This window comes from Silurus aristotelis, assembly GCF_946808225.1.
Source record: "Silurus aristotelis genome assembly, chromosome: 14".
Classification (NCBI taxonomy): Eukaryota; Metazoa; Chordata; class Actinopteri; order Siluriformes; family Siluridae; genus Silurus; species Silurus aristotelis.
Window position 1 is genome coordinate 10,004,736 of NC_139587.1, and position 15,543 is coordinate 10,020,278.

At 37.4% G+C, this 15,543-nt stretch overlaps 1 long non-coding RNA gene across 1 annotated transcript; it reads left to right on the forward strand.

Annotated features, from left to right (window-relative positions):
• The first annotated feature begins 6,678 nt into the window (after positions 1-6,678).
• LOC310736547 lies at positions 6,679-8,450 on the forward strand. The gene is made up of 3 exons (XR_014536573.1): positions 6,679-6,838; positions 7,215-7,379; positions 7,501-8,450. It is a non-coding gene; the product is annotated as an uncharacterized lncRNA (long non-coding RNA).
• The last annotated feature ends 7,093 nt before the right edge of the window (positions 8,451-15,543 follow it).

The following is a 15,543-nucleotide window of genomic DNA, read 5'->3' on the forward strand; positions in this document are numbered from 1 at the left end:
AAGGAGGAAGACGGTGAACAATGACTTTCTTGGTAGGCTACTGTTTAGATACAAGCCGTGTAACAGCCACTGTCTTTTGTTAAAGCCTGTGTAAAGGTTATTAGTTTCAGTGTAGGAACCTGCAGCTTATAGACAGGTGCGGCGTATTTATGTTCAAAATAAAAATCTTTGTCAAATTCAGGCTTATATTTGGGTGCGCTTAATAGTCTGGAAATTACGGTATATGTTGTTCACTACATTTAAAATTACATATTACTCAGTAAAAAGAAAGAAATAAATACCAATGTGGAAAAATGGTGCCCTGGAATCTACTCTCTTAAAATGACAAGAAAGATGGAGACTAACAAGTCTGACAGCCGTGGTGCAGAGACAGCAGAAAGCAAATCTCTCAACTTCTGCTTAAGTTAAACTCTAAGGAAATGAACTGGACCCCTGGCTATATTTAAGTGACCAGCTTCAAGTGCATTATTATTATTATTATTATTATTATTATTATTATTATTATTATTATTATGTAGTTTTCATATTTCAGTAAGAGGCTTTGTTTAAATTAGCCATCAGTGCATATCATTGTTGATTTAAGTTAGACCTAGCAACCTACTGGTAACTGGTAACCAGTTATTAATGATGCTAATGCTGTTCAACTAAAAAGAGCATATGTCTAAATTTAAATAGAGATTTAACTTCGTATACATAAAAATTAAAAAGTGTGATGTGGCATTGTATTAGATTCAGTAGTGCTTGAACATTTGTGCACCCTTTAGCAGTCTTTTTCTTTCTACATAGGTCTGTGAGTGGCAAAAGTATGTGACTCTTTAAAATTAGCAGTTAATTTGGAGGTCAAATTAGTGTCTATCTGTCTTCAAGCAATGGGATGACAATCAGGTGTCCATGAGAGCAGGGATCTATTAAAGTCTGATCTTCTCATGTGTTCATGTATCAGCATGAACAACAGAGATTTCTAAAGACCGAAGAAAAAGAGTTGTTGCACATCAGGCTGGAAAAGGTTACAAAACAATCCCTTAAGCATCTCAACAAATCCACAATTAGACATATTGTGAACAAATGGAGGAAAATTCAAATCTATTGCTACCCTCCCCTGTAGAGGTCACCCAGCAAAGATCACTCCAAGAGCAAGATCTGTAATTCAGTCACAAAGGAAGCAAGGGTAGCTTCTAAACAATTGAAGGCCTCTCATACATGGACACTGCATGTTTGAGTGCAGCATCATTAAAACAATTAATAACATTTTTGTGCATAGAAGAGCTGCAAAGAAAAATTTACTTCTTTCCATAGAGAACATTGTTATTTGTCTGTAGTTTGCTGCAAGCTCCCATGCTTGGGGCCCTTGAGATCGGCCCTTAACTCTCTGTGCCCCAGGGATGCTGGAACATAGCTGACCCTGTGCTCTGACCCCAGCTTCCTAACACATCTATAAACCTCTTTCTTGGCCTTCCTCTTTTCCTCCTGCCTGGCACCTCCATCCTAAGCATTCTTCTTCCAATACACCCCATGTCCCTCCTCTGCACATGACCAAACCATCTCAATCTAGCCTCTCACCTTGTCTCCAAAATGTCCTACCTGCCACGAGAACTCAAATCTTTTTTCAAAAATTTTTTATAAACTCTATAGAGGCTGCTTAGGAATTACATTTTCGCAATGTATCAGTCAGGATTTAGGACCCATCATAGCACAGAGACAGTGATGGTTAAAGTGGTAATGGCCTGCTATTGGCCTCTGATCAGGGTTGTGTCTCCTTAGTTGTTTTCCTTGACCTTAGTGCAGTTCTTTACACCATTGATCATAATATCCTCTTTGCTAGACTAGAAAATGTTGTTGGAATAAAGGGAACAGCTCTCTCTCAACCTTCCAATTAGTGTCCAAGACGCAAACACAGTCAGTGTTCAAATCGAGGCTGAAAACATATTTATTTAGTCAAGCTATAAAACTATATTTTATCGGTAGGTTTATCTTAGGTAAAGGAGCAGATCTGGAGGGATCATGGATATAGAGTGTTCCGTAAACTGAGATATTTGTATGCTGTCGTCCCGATCACACACACGTTCAATCAGGTTTATTGACAGTGTTGTGGTGGGCCTTCTCTTATCCTAGAGATCCCTCATGTCTGCATTACCTTCTGACTTTCCCTTTTAGTTATGCTGACATTGCGAGTCTTGCCGGAGTCCCCAACTGCACAGTGTTCTTAACTTCTATACAACAATAGGGATATTTATTAATCCAAATCTTCCCCCCTCCCCCCCTCTCTCTCTCTCTCTCACACACACACACACACACACACACACACACACACACACACACACACACACACACACACACACACACACACACACTCTCTCTCTCTCTCTCTCTCGGTCGAGTTAAACCAGTGACCACTGTTCCTGCCCTCTCCTCTCCTCGGATATGCCCGCTTCATCCCAGCCTGCCTCTGGATGGTGTTTTCTTTAATTAGATGCCACTTTGTGCAGCAGGGAATGGTTTCACATCAACAGCATGGGGATAACACAGGAACTTTGAGGATAGATTTGGACTTTACTCTACTTAAACAGTCTGCTACACTGACTCAAGATGGCAGTTTGCATTTGATCACCATCATTGCACACTTCAACATCGTTTAGCTGTAATAAATGGACATTTAGTGCCACCCAGATAAGGATGAGCGCCCTCTTGAGTCTGGTTCCTCTCAACGTTTCTTTCCTTGCCACATTCACCAACGGATTGCTCATTTGGGACAAAATTACACTTATAATGAACAATCTTATTCATTCTTTTTTACCACATTATCTGTCTAAAACAGTCTATTGTTAAAAGCGCTATACAAATAAAAATGTTACTGAAATTTTAATTTAACTAAAACTCTTGAGCTGAATGTCACAGTTATTAATTTGTTTGTTTGTTTGTTTGTTTATAATCTCAGTTCCAAAAAAGTAATGCAACTAAAAACCGAAAGCAATTATTTGAAATCTTATAAACCAATTTCTTATTCACAATGGAACACAGAAAAAGTTTTAAATTGTTTAAAAAAAAAATAAATAAATAAAATAGATGATTTTGAATCTTTTCAACGTTGGGACAGGGCCATGTTTACCACTGTGTACTTCTGTGTTCTTCTGTATACATCTGGAAACTGAGCATACCAGTTACTGGAGTTTTTGGAGAGGAATGTTGTACAGTCCTGGGTATTTTATGTCATATTTCTGTCATTATTTATGATATATTCATGTCCTGATGAAATGTTATCAATTGGTAAAAGGTCTGGACTGCAGACAGGCCAGTTCAGCAACCAGACTCTTCTACTACAAGCCCACATTGTTGTAATTGATGTATGCAGTATAGTTTTGTCTTGCTAATATACAGTGAGGAAAATAAGTATTTGAACACCCTGCTATTTTGCAAGTTCTCCCACTTAGAAATCATGGAGGGGTCTGAAATTGTCATCGTAGGTGCATGTCCACTGTGAGAGACATAATCTAAAAATAAAATCTAGAAATCACAATATATGATTTTTAAACTATTTATTTGTATGATACAGCTGCAAATAAGTATTTGAACACCTGTCCATCAGCTAGAATTCTGACCCTCAAAGACCTGTTAGTCTGCCTTTAAAATGTCCACCTCCACTACATTTATTATCCTAAATTAGATGCACCTGTTTGAGGTCGTTAGCTGCATAAAGACACCTGTCCACCCCATACAATCAGTAAGAATCCAACTACTAACATGGCCAAGACCAAAGAGCCTTCTAAATACACTAGAGACAAAATTGTATACCTCCACAAGGCTGGAAAGGGCTACGGGGAAATTGACAAGCAGCTTAGTGAAAAAAGGTCCACTGTTGGAGCAATCATTAGAAAATGGAAGAAGCTAAACATTACTGTCAATCTCCCTCGGACTTGGGCTCCATGCAAGATCTCACCTCGTGGGGTCTCAATGATCCTAAGGAAGGTGAGAAATCAGCCCAGAACTACACGGGAGGAGCTGGTCAATGACCTGAAAAGAGCTGGGACCACCGTTTCCAAGGTTACTGTTGATAATACACTAAGACGTCATGGTTTGAAATCATGCATGGCACGGAAGGTTCCCCTGCTTAAACCAAGCACATGTCCTGGCATGTCTTAAGTTTGCCAATGACCATTTGGATGATCCAGAGGAGTCATGGGAGAAAGTCATGTGGTCAGATGAGAACAAAATAGAACTTTTGGGTCATAATTCCACTAAACGTGTTTGGAGGAAGAAGAATGATGAGTACCATCCCAAGAACACCATCCCTACTGTGAAGCATGGGGGTGGTAGCATCATGCTTTGGGGGTGTTTTTCTGCACATGGGACAGGGCGACTGCACTGTATTAAGGAGAGGATGACCGGGGCCATGTATTGCGAGATTTTAGGGAACAACCTCCTTCCCTCAGTTAGAGCATTCAAGATGGGTCGAGGCTGGGTCTTAAAAACATGACAATGACCTGAAGCACACAGCCAGGATAACCAAGGAGTGGCTCTGTAAGAAGCATATCAAGGTTCTGGTGTGGCCTAGCCAGTCTCCAGACCTAAACCCAATAGAGAATCTTTGGAGGGAGCTCAAAATCCGTGTTTCTAAGCTAAGAAACCTGACTGATCTAGAAAAGATCTGTGTGGAGGAGTGGGCCAAAATCCCTCCTGCAGTGTGTGCAAACCTGGTGAAAAACTACAGAAAACATTTGACCTCTGTAATTGCAAACAAAGGCTACTGTACCAAATATTAACATTGACTTTCTCAGGTGTTCAAATACTTATTTGCAGCTGTATCTTACAAATAAATAGTTAAAAAATCATACATTGTGATTTCTGGATTATTTTTTTTAGATTATGTCTCTCACAGTGGACATGCACCTACGATGACAATTTCAGACCCCTCCATGATTTCTAAGTGAGAGAACTTGCAAAATAGCAGTGTTCAAATACTTATTTTCCTCATTGTATATAAGGCTTTTCCTGAAAATCATGTTGTCTGGATAGCAACATATGATGCTCTTAAACCTGTATATGTCTTTCCATATGCAGGCTGCTCTTTTCCTAGGCACTAATGCACCCTCATACCATCAGAGATGCAGGCTTTGGAAATGAGCACTGACCAGGTGGTTCCTCTCCCCCTTAGTACAGTAGACATCACATTCATGGTTTTAATTTGTCTTTTAAAATGAGCTTTGACCCGTAAATAAAAGCAGCATTTCTGAAACAAGTTCTTTGCATGATAAGCTTTAACCTGCATTTAGGGAAAGGCACTCTTAACATACAATAATTTCTAAAGGTGATTTGAAGTGATTTTCATTTACAAAATCATGCCTGTTTTCAGTCCAGTGGCAACTTAGGGCCCAAAGATTAGAGATTAAAAAACATTTAATGATATTATGTACTGTAGATTAAGAGATATTTAAAGTCTTTGCAATTTTACATCAAGGGATATTGTTCTTAAATTGTTTAAAAATTTGTTGAGAGTTTTTCACGATCTTCACTTCTAAGAGGCTGACTCGCTACGATATTGTATATACCCAATCATGTTACTGCCAGTTAACCTAGTTGCAAAACGTTCCTCCAGTTGTTTCTTTTTAGTAGCACTTACTAAACAGCCTTTGTTGTCCCTTCCCAACTTTTTTGATATATGTTATGGACATCAAATAAAAACATTTTGAAATACCTCTTTTTTTTGGCACATTTCCTCAGTTTGAAGATTTTAAATGTTCTCATGTGAATTAAATGTGGTTTTATGAGATTTGTGAATCATTCTGTATTTATTTACAATTCATTTATGTATTGTAAGTATTTATTTAGTACAATGTAGTTCATGTAGTTCATGAAAGGAATTTTAAGCAAAGCACTGTAAATGAGCTCAATAAACATGTCTATCACCACATGTTTTCCTTAATTATTTGTACTTCCTTAATTAACATTCTTCTGCATATATTCTGCCATTATTTAGTGGATTTGTTTATATTCAATTCAATTGATTTTTATTTGTATAGTGCTTTTAACAATGAACATTGTCTCAAAGCAGCTTTACACAGATAATGTGGTGATAAAAATGAATAAGATGTTCTTTATAAGTGTAAGTTTGTCCCTGATGAGCCAGTGGTGACTATTTAAAGTATTTAAAATTTAATTTACCCATATTGCATTTTTCACCTGCATCTGCAGTTGGAATCCAGCCCTGTTTTAAAGTTTCTTACTTTTCTTTTGTTCTTTCTTTTCATCTAGATGGCTTATTATTATAAAGGCTATGGGTGGTATTGATTAAAAATCTTTACAAAAAAGATTAGAGTGTGGTCTAGGTTAGTTCTAATCATTTGCCCATGCAAACACTGGGTATGCTGAAACTTTAAAGTCAGTCCTAAAGTTCCACAAATATTTTCTCCTGTGGTGATAAAACTTTTATTTGGCAATTAAAAAACAAAACATATTATATACAAAATATTTTCAGAAAAGTATCTTCAATTGCAAGGTTCACTTTTTTTTATTATTTGTTTGCATCATTACAATGATGGCTGCAGGGAAATACCAATTTTCTGCAAGAAAATACTTTCTGTTAAACACTTTAAAAAGTTACTTAAATCTGGAAGGTTCTTTCTTTCACTATCGGCAAAATGAGGGATCTGCATGTTTCGTAACCTGCCACATGTTTAAATCTGGAAACTTAGCAGTCGTTCCTCTTTCATAGACCAGAAAGCTCATGCATGGATATATACTGCTATTTTTGTTTTAAGAAACAACAAAACTAAGGACTTCATCACCACTTCACCAACTTGTGCTTCAATACACCTCAAATCCTCATAAAATTTTTATAATTCTGGTAAGAAGTTAGCATTCTTAATGCTTTTATTTGCAGATGTTGAAATGTATTTATATATGATTGGGTGAGGGATATGTTCATAGGTGCCAAATATGTGGAAACAGGACCATATATTTAAATATTCAGAACATATATTTATATTTAAAACTTTTTTTTTTTCCAAATGATCTGCTAATAGGTTGGTTACATTTTGTGTAATTCTTTGTTACCTCCTAGGGAAGCAATAGAGCAAATAATCTGGCTAAATTTCATTACATTATCAAGATTTATAACTTGTAATTTAATTTGTTTGCAACATATCTGTAACTTAAATTATATCCTGTAAAATGCTTTCTACTATAGTTTATATACTAATATACCTGCTACTATGTTACAGTGGTCCTGTTGTAGTCAAAGGTTTGATCAGAAATGCTGGGAGAGAGCTTCATATTCATGTTAAACTACCGTGAGCAGGCTATATGTTCTCCAGACGTTAAGTTGGCATCATTCTCTCCTTCTGCTGATTGTGTTCCTGAGTCCTACACACTTGCACAGGTTAAAGGTAAGTTCTGAAAAGAACATTTGCCAACATTTAAAAGAACATCATATTTTAACATAGCGCACATGCTGTATGCAGCCATATAATGCTCCCTTAACAAGTATTCTGTTATCTCTTGATCCAGGATCAAATGTCAAGCCTGTGCAGAATCCATCTAAGTCCAAAGGTCTTCGCCAAAGACCTGATCGATTCATGTCAAATCACGATGAAAAGCCCTATGTAAGCCTACGTCAACCTGATCAATCTACTACTATTTTGGGTAATCTATCCCTATTCCCACAACTTACTAGCATCACAGAAAGTAAACAGGTTTATCCTCACTCTCCAAAACTACAAGAATGGCATATTTCAGACATGATTAACTTCTCCCAAGAACTTAAACCCATTCCTCCGTCAGTTCCGCTTAAGCAGGATGACATCCCTGATGATGGCTACCTGGTCATGGACAGCAGTTTTACTCTCAATGGGGAGCTACCAACTAACTCCATGCTCAATGGATACTTGGACAAAAAGCTACAAGAGGTTTACAGCCAGTACATACAGGAACGGCTAGCATATCCTGGTTCTTCCCCAGGATGCAGCCTGCTATCTCCATTCCACCAGACCAGCCTTCTTCAACTAAGCCAACCTCTAATCATAGACTCAAGTTTAGAACCAGAGACTAGACAAAGTCAGGAAACTATTAGTCAGCGGGCCAGCTCCAACTTTAGCTCTCCAGTACTTCGCATTTCCAATACAGAAGAGTCAAAAGGGCCTAGGCACTAAATTATGGAAAAATTCTTGATTTTTTAAATCTCTGTTTACCACAATATGGTGTTCCTTTAAAATAAAATTTGATACAAAATTGAAAGGACATTTAAGATTTCTTTGTTAGTAGTTTATCATTAGCTCATTGAGGCAGGTCTCTAGTAATTGAAAATCTTCAGATCTTAATAAAGTGCATCCATAAAGTATTCAAAGAGCTTCACTTTTTCTACATTTTATTATGTTGCAGCCTCATACCAAAATGGATTAAATTCTTTATTTTCCTCAAAATTCTACAAACAATACCCCATAATGGCAACGTATGAAATCTTCCAAACAAAAACAAAACAGTCATATGGACAAGTATTCACACCTTTTGCTCAATACTTTGTTTAAGCACCTTTTGCATCAATTACAGCCTCAAGTCTTTTTGAGTATGATGCTACATGCTTGTCAAACCTATTTTTGGGCAGTTTCTCCGAATATTCTTTGCAGGACCTCTCAAGCTCCATCAGATTGGATGGGGAGCGTCGGTGCACAGCCATTTTCAGATCTCTCCATAGATGTTCAATCGGGTTCAAGTCTGGACTTTTGCTGGACCACCCAAGGATATTCACAGAAACTCCTTTGTTATCTTGGCTGTGTGCTTAGGGTCGTGGTTCTGTTGGAAAAGGAACCGTCGCCCCAGTCTAGGTCCAGACTGCTCTGGAGCAGGTTTTCATCAAGGATGTCTCTGCACATTGCTGCATTCTTCTTTCCCTCCATCCTGACTAGTCTCCAAGTTCCTGCCACTGAATAACATCCCCTTCAATGCTGCAGAAATGTTTCTGTACCCTTCCCCAGATCTGTGCCTCAATACAATCCTGTCTCTGAGGTCTACAGACCATTGTTTGGACTTCATGACATGCACTGTTCACTGTTGGAGCTTATATAGACAGGTGTGTGCTTTTCCAAATCATGTCTAATCAACTGAATTTACCACAGGTAGACTCTAATCAAGTTGATAAAACACTTAGACAGGTAAGATGATCAGCGGAAACAGGATGCATCTAAACTCAATTTTGAGTGTCATGGTAAAGGCTATAAATATTTATGTACATGTGATTTATTATTATTTCTTTTTCGTTTTATATATTTAATACTTTTGCAAATAGTTCAAACAAACCTCTTTCACAATGTCATTTTGGGGTATTGTTTGTAGTATTTTGAGGAAAATGATTTTAATCAATTTTGGAATAAGGCTGAAATATAAAAAGTGGAAAAAGTGAAGCACTATGAATACTTTCCGGATGCACTGTATTCATCAATGTTTATTAGATGATTATAAATATTTATTGGTTTCATTTAGAGCACTTGCTGGCCATTAATATCCATATGTAATTCTCCCATGTTCATTAATATTTATAATACATGAATTATACAGCTACTTCAGCTACTACCTTCACTACTGTGTTTATCAACATGAACCTGGTGCAGAATATGTGGTAAAAGTGTAGCAAAATATTCCCCTTTTTGTGAGGATTTTTAAAGATTACAATAACTTAGTACTATATATATATATATATTTTTTTTTTTTAATTATTATTAAATCCAGGAATGGTGTTATCTATAGGCAAAGCACGCAATTGCCTTGGGTCTTAGGCTTGGATGGGGCCTCTATAACTGTAACAATCTATACACTAGGTCATCATTCAAGACAGGCTGCGTAAGACAAGGCTCATTGTCCATTTGAATAAAAAAAAAATTCATTCACCTGAAGTGGAACCAGTTAATATGTATGCATGAAGAGACTGTGTACAGTGATAAACAAAATTCAACTTTTCTGCATACTGATTTGATGGAACTAAAACGAATGCATTTCTCGGGGGCTGCTAAGTGAAAAGCTAAACAGGCACGCAAAGAAAGCGCAGCTCGTGATGCAGCTATATGAGATTTCATCATGTATTTTGATTATAATGATTATATTTATATATATTATATTATGGTATATAATGATTATATATAATGATTAAAAGAAAAAGGAGTCTTATTCTGAGGATTTGTGTCAGTGCTATTTGACGATAAATCATTATTTGTAGCCAGTTTTGTACTGAGTTCAAAACAGTGTGAGCGGTGTGACACATTAAGACTTTAAATTTATGTATGTATGTATGTATGTATGTATGCTGCTTTGAGTCTGAGCTGATCAGCTGTACAGTGACATTGCGTCAGAAACTGACTTTTAAAATACTAAAGAAAAAGTTGAAGTTTGTAAATAAAACCAGCAATCACAACGAATTGGCCATGGTCAAGGAATATTCACAAAAAGATCCAGAAGGTCCAAATGACCTTTCATATTTTTTGTTAATAATATGCACATTTAAGTGAATATATAAAAGTGCTGATAATATGTTTACTGTAAATAAAAAGATTAGTTGGCTGAGTGGGGGTAGGGGTCATCTGATACAGTACATACAGGAGCATGAGATGTCTGAGATTTGTTTGGGGCAGCAATATGAGTGACAGACCTTATTTCAGGGGGGAGGCTACTATCATCCACTGCCACCTCTATTGCCACTGCCACTAACATGCCACACCTCTGATGGTATGTTCATTTCGATAAACAGATCCACAAATTCACAGATACAATAATGACCTATTTGATTGGGTACAGAAATTGAAAACATTTTGTCCTCATAAAGCTATGCCACTGTTGACTTCAGTGACACAGTGCTGCTGTGCCATGGACATGACTGGCGGTTGAGCAAAATGGTTGCTGACAGACAGTGGATTTTCTCTCCTGAATTTGTTGCTCACTCATATGCATTCAAGAAGTTTCTTTTCAGCACTTATAGTGTGGCTAAGAGAACAATTTAGGAAAATTAGATTTAGTCAACACAATGTCAGATGGCAGCAGGACGAGGAGATAGAAATGAATGGTCTCCATTGCCAGAGGAAATCATTTAGGCATTATAATGACATGACACTTTAAGTACTGCAGGTTGACCAACAGCAGCTTTGCTTTGCTTTATATATATATATATATATATATATATAAAGAACATTTACAGTTTACACTAAGCAGGCAGTGGGTTTTCTGCTGAGGAAGTGTGACTTAAACTGTAACTTTAAACTGATTCAGGATATGGTTAACCAGCTGTCTGTTTCCTGTTTCCTGAATGGATGCAGGCCATATTAGTTTTCGTATTTTTATTATTTATTACTTTCCCGTATATAGTGCTCAAATTGTTTTTAAAAATCTGCTTAAAATTCAAGATCCAATGAACAGCATAATGCTTCCACCGGTTGTCCACTTAAAAAAAAAATACACTTCTTTAAAATAATTTTTTTTTTTAAATACATTTCTTAATCTAAACAATTTAAAATAATATCCTGTAATAAACTGATTTTAAAATGTTGAAAGGGAACTTTAACACCAATAAATATTTTTAGATGTACGTTCATCAATTATTACCAGGTTCTTTCTATCATAATACAGTTTAAAAAGTAAATACTTTTATACTTTTTAATACTATATATATAAAGTTTGTAAGTGGTAGGTATTTTAGTGTCAGATTTAATCTGCATTAATTGTTGAATTGTTTTCATTAAATATTTATGTAAAATAGCAAAACCCATAAGAATATGCCATAGCACCAAAGGATTAGTAAATTATTAACAGTAGGCAAACTAGCTAGCTAAATTAGCATGCATGTTCTCTGGCTAACTCAGATTACTCGAGAATTTTTAAACATGTTGTCACAAACTAAAGCCATAACTAGCAGTCAATAAATCATTCTTATACAGAACCACATTAAATATACTATATAATTGAATTAACCATGCAAGAATAACTAATCTTTTAAAATTATTGTTTCTGGTATAATAGGTAGATTATATAGCCAAAAGTTTGTGAACACTTTAGCATTCACCAAACTTGGAAGCACACAGTTTCACTAGAATGTTGCATTAGGAAGGGCATCGACTGTAAAACATGTGCCAAATCAAATATGTGGATCATGAATCAGAATTTCATACCAAGTGGGCTGTGAGGAGGAATTCTGGAGTGAGTTAGATGAAGAGGTAGAAGGTGTACCTAGGAATGAAATATTGGTGATTGGGGCAGACTTTAATGGGCATGTAGGTGAAGGGAACAGAGGTGATGAGGAGGTGATCGGTAGGTATTGCCTTAAGGAGAGAAATGTGGAAGGGCAGATGGTGGTAGATTTTCTAAAAGGATGGAAATGGCAGTGGTAAATACTTATTTTAAGAAGAAGGCGGATCATAGGATGACGTATAAGAGTGGAGAAAGGTGCACACAGGTGGACTATGTTCTATGTAGGAGATGCAACCTGTAGAAGATTAAGACTTTAAGGTGTTGGCAGGAGACAGTGTAGCTAAACAGCATTAGATGGTGGCAGCAGCCAAGGAAAAGGCATATGAGGAGCTGTATGAAAAGCTGGACACTAAAGAAGGGGAAAAGGATTTGTACCGATTGGCCAAGCAGAGAGACCAAGCTGGGAAGGATGAGCAATGAAAGTTAGAGCAATAAAGCATGGAGATGGAAATGTGTTGACTAGTGAAGAGCATATGTTGAGAAGATGGAGGGAGTATTTTGAGCAGATGACGAATGAGGAAAATCCAAAAGAATGTTGGCTGGTGTGGAGATGGTAAAGCAGGAAGTGGATAGGATTAGTAAGGAGGAAGTGAGAGCAGCAATTAAGAGGATAAAGAGTGGAAAGTCGGTTGGTCCAGATAACATACCGGTAAAAGCATGCAGATGTCTAGAAGAGATGGCAGTGGAGTTTTTAACCAGATTTTGAAAGCAGATGTGCAGACCTGCACTACAGGGGAATTAAGTTGATCAGTCACACCATGAAGTTATGGAAAAAAGTAGTGAAAACCAGGCTGAGGGAAGAGGTGACCATCTGTGAGCAACAGCATGGTTTCATGGCGAGGAAGAGCACCACAGATGCATTATTTGCTTTGAGAATGTTGATGGAGAAGTATAGAGAAGGTCAGAAGGAGTTGCATTGTGAGTTTGTGGATTTAGAGAAAGCGTGCCAAGAAAGGAGTTATAGTATTGTATGAGGAAGTCTGGTGTGTCAGAGAAGTATGTGTGGGTGGTGCAGGACATGTATGAGCACAGTGTGACAGCAGTGAAGTGTGCAGTAGGAACGACAAGGTTTAAGGTGGAGGTTGGATTGCATTAAGGTTCATCTCTGAGCCCCTTTCCTGTCTGCAGTGGTGATAGACAGGCTGATGGACGAGGTCAGACAGGAGTCTCCCTGGACTATGACGTTTGCAGATGATATTTTGATTTAGTGAGAGTAGGGAGCAGGTTGAGAAGAGCCTGGAGAGGTGGAGATATGCGCTGGAGAGAAGAGGAATGAAAGTCAGTAGAAGTAAGACAGAGTACACGTGTGTGAATGAGAGGGAGGGCAGTGGAGTGGTGCGGTTGCAGGGAGAAGAGGTGGAGAAGGTGGAGGAGTTCAGGTACCTGGGGTCAACAGTGCAGAGTACTGGAGAGTATGTTAGAGAAGTGAAGAAAAAAAATGCAGGCAGGGTGGAGTGGGTGGAGAAGAGTGATAGCAGGAGTGATTTGTGATAGAAGGGTATCTGCAAGAGTGAAAGGGAAAGTTTGGGGTGAGACCTGCGATGTTGTATGGTTTAGAGACAGTGTCATTGAGTAAAAGACAGGAGGTGGAGCTGAAGGTAGCAGAGCTGAAGTTGTTAAGGGTTTTGTTTTGAGTGATGAGGATGGACAGGATTAGAAATTAGTCTATTAAAACGGACAGTGCATGTTGGACCTTTTGGAGACAAGGTGAGGTAGGCTAAATTGAGATGATTTGGACATGTGCAGAGGAGGGACATGGGTTATATTGGTAGAAGAATGCTGAGGATGGAGCCACCAGGAAGGCAGAAAAGAGGAAGACCAGGAGAAGGTTTATGGATGTGGTAAAGAAAGGCATGCATGTAGTTGGTTCAAAAGAGGCAGATGTAGAGGACAGGGTAGAATGGAGACGGATGATCCGCTATGGCGACCCCTAATGGGAGAAGCCAAAAGAAGAAGGTTCTGCATAAGGCTGTTCAACATGTTCACGTAGGTGTGATTGTCAGGTTTCAACAAACCTTTGGGCGCATAGTACATGTGGTCTTGTACTCTTGGTCTTGTAAACTTCATAGGTATAAATCTTCTCACTATATTATTTTTTATTAGCTGTTCTAGACTGCAAGCAATCTCTTTCTTTCTGTATTAAACTCTTATTATACTGATCTGTGCTAGGAGATAATCTTCAGGCATTTTGAAAAAGCACAAAGGAAGAAAAAAAATTGCATGAAAATTCAGCAGGGCAAGCATTATTCAACAAAACAAAAGTACTTTTGGCATATGGTTAATATTTGCATATGTGAACACAGGATAATTATGACACATATTTATTTAATAATGTAATTAGTTTGTTGGTGTGTTTGTTTTTGTCATGCACCTAATATCCTGTTCTGCCCCACCTGGTGCTCTGCTGGATTTAGATCTGTTGACCGGAGAGGATATTGATGTATACTGGAACCATTTCATAGAGACTTTGTCAAACAGCAGAAAATCATGTCCACAGATGCCGAATATTGATGCAAAATATCATACCATTTGCAAGCTGTAGCAGAATTGAAGATGAATCAAAGCAGGATACACTTTAAAATCTTTAACTGTTTAGTTTGAATGAACCTGTGCACAAAGTGAAGTCAGGTTCAACAGATCAACAGTTTCTGTAATACTCAAACCAGTCCATCTAATGCAAGCTAGTCAGAGTTACTGAGGTTACATTGTTTCTTCATTCTAAAGTTGATATGAATGAAAGGCTGACCTGTGTGACCTTATGCATTGCTTTGCTAAAAAAAACATGTTCTTTCAGCAACGAAAAAAAAAAGAAAAAGGGAGCAGTAAGCAGTAATCCTTGTGCTTGTCTTTATCTATGTGTATATAACAAAGGCATGCTTTGCCAATGACATTTTTTTCTTTTCTTTTCTTTTCTTTTCTTTTCTTTTCTCTTCTTTTCTTTTCTTTTCTTTTCTTTTCTTTTCTTTTCTTTTCTTTTCTTTTCTTTTCTTTTCTTTTCTTTTCTATAAAAACATGGAAGGACACAACAATAAAACTGTTACATATTTGTGGTGATATACATTTAATTACTTATGGTCATCTGCTAATGCATTATTAACACTGATTTACTGAAATATATACCAATCAGCCATAATATTGAAACCACTAACAGGTGAAGTGAATGTATTTTTTTTAATTTTTTTTATCTCAGTACAATAGTGCATGTTAAGAGGTGGAGTAGATTAGGCAGCAGTCAAAAGGAGTTCAAGAAGGGACAACCTATGACAGGACTTATGGGCACCCAAGGCTTACTGATGTGGGGAGCAGGTCTGATTACACAGAAAAGCT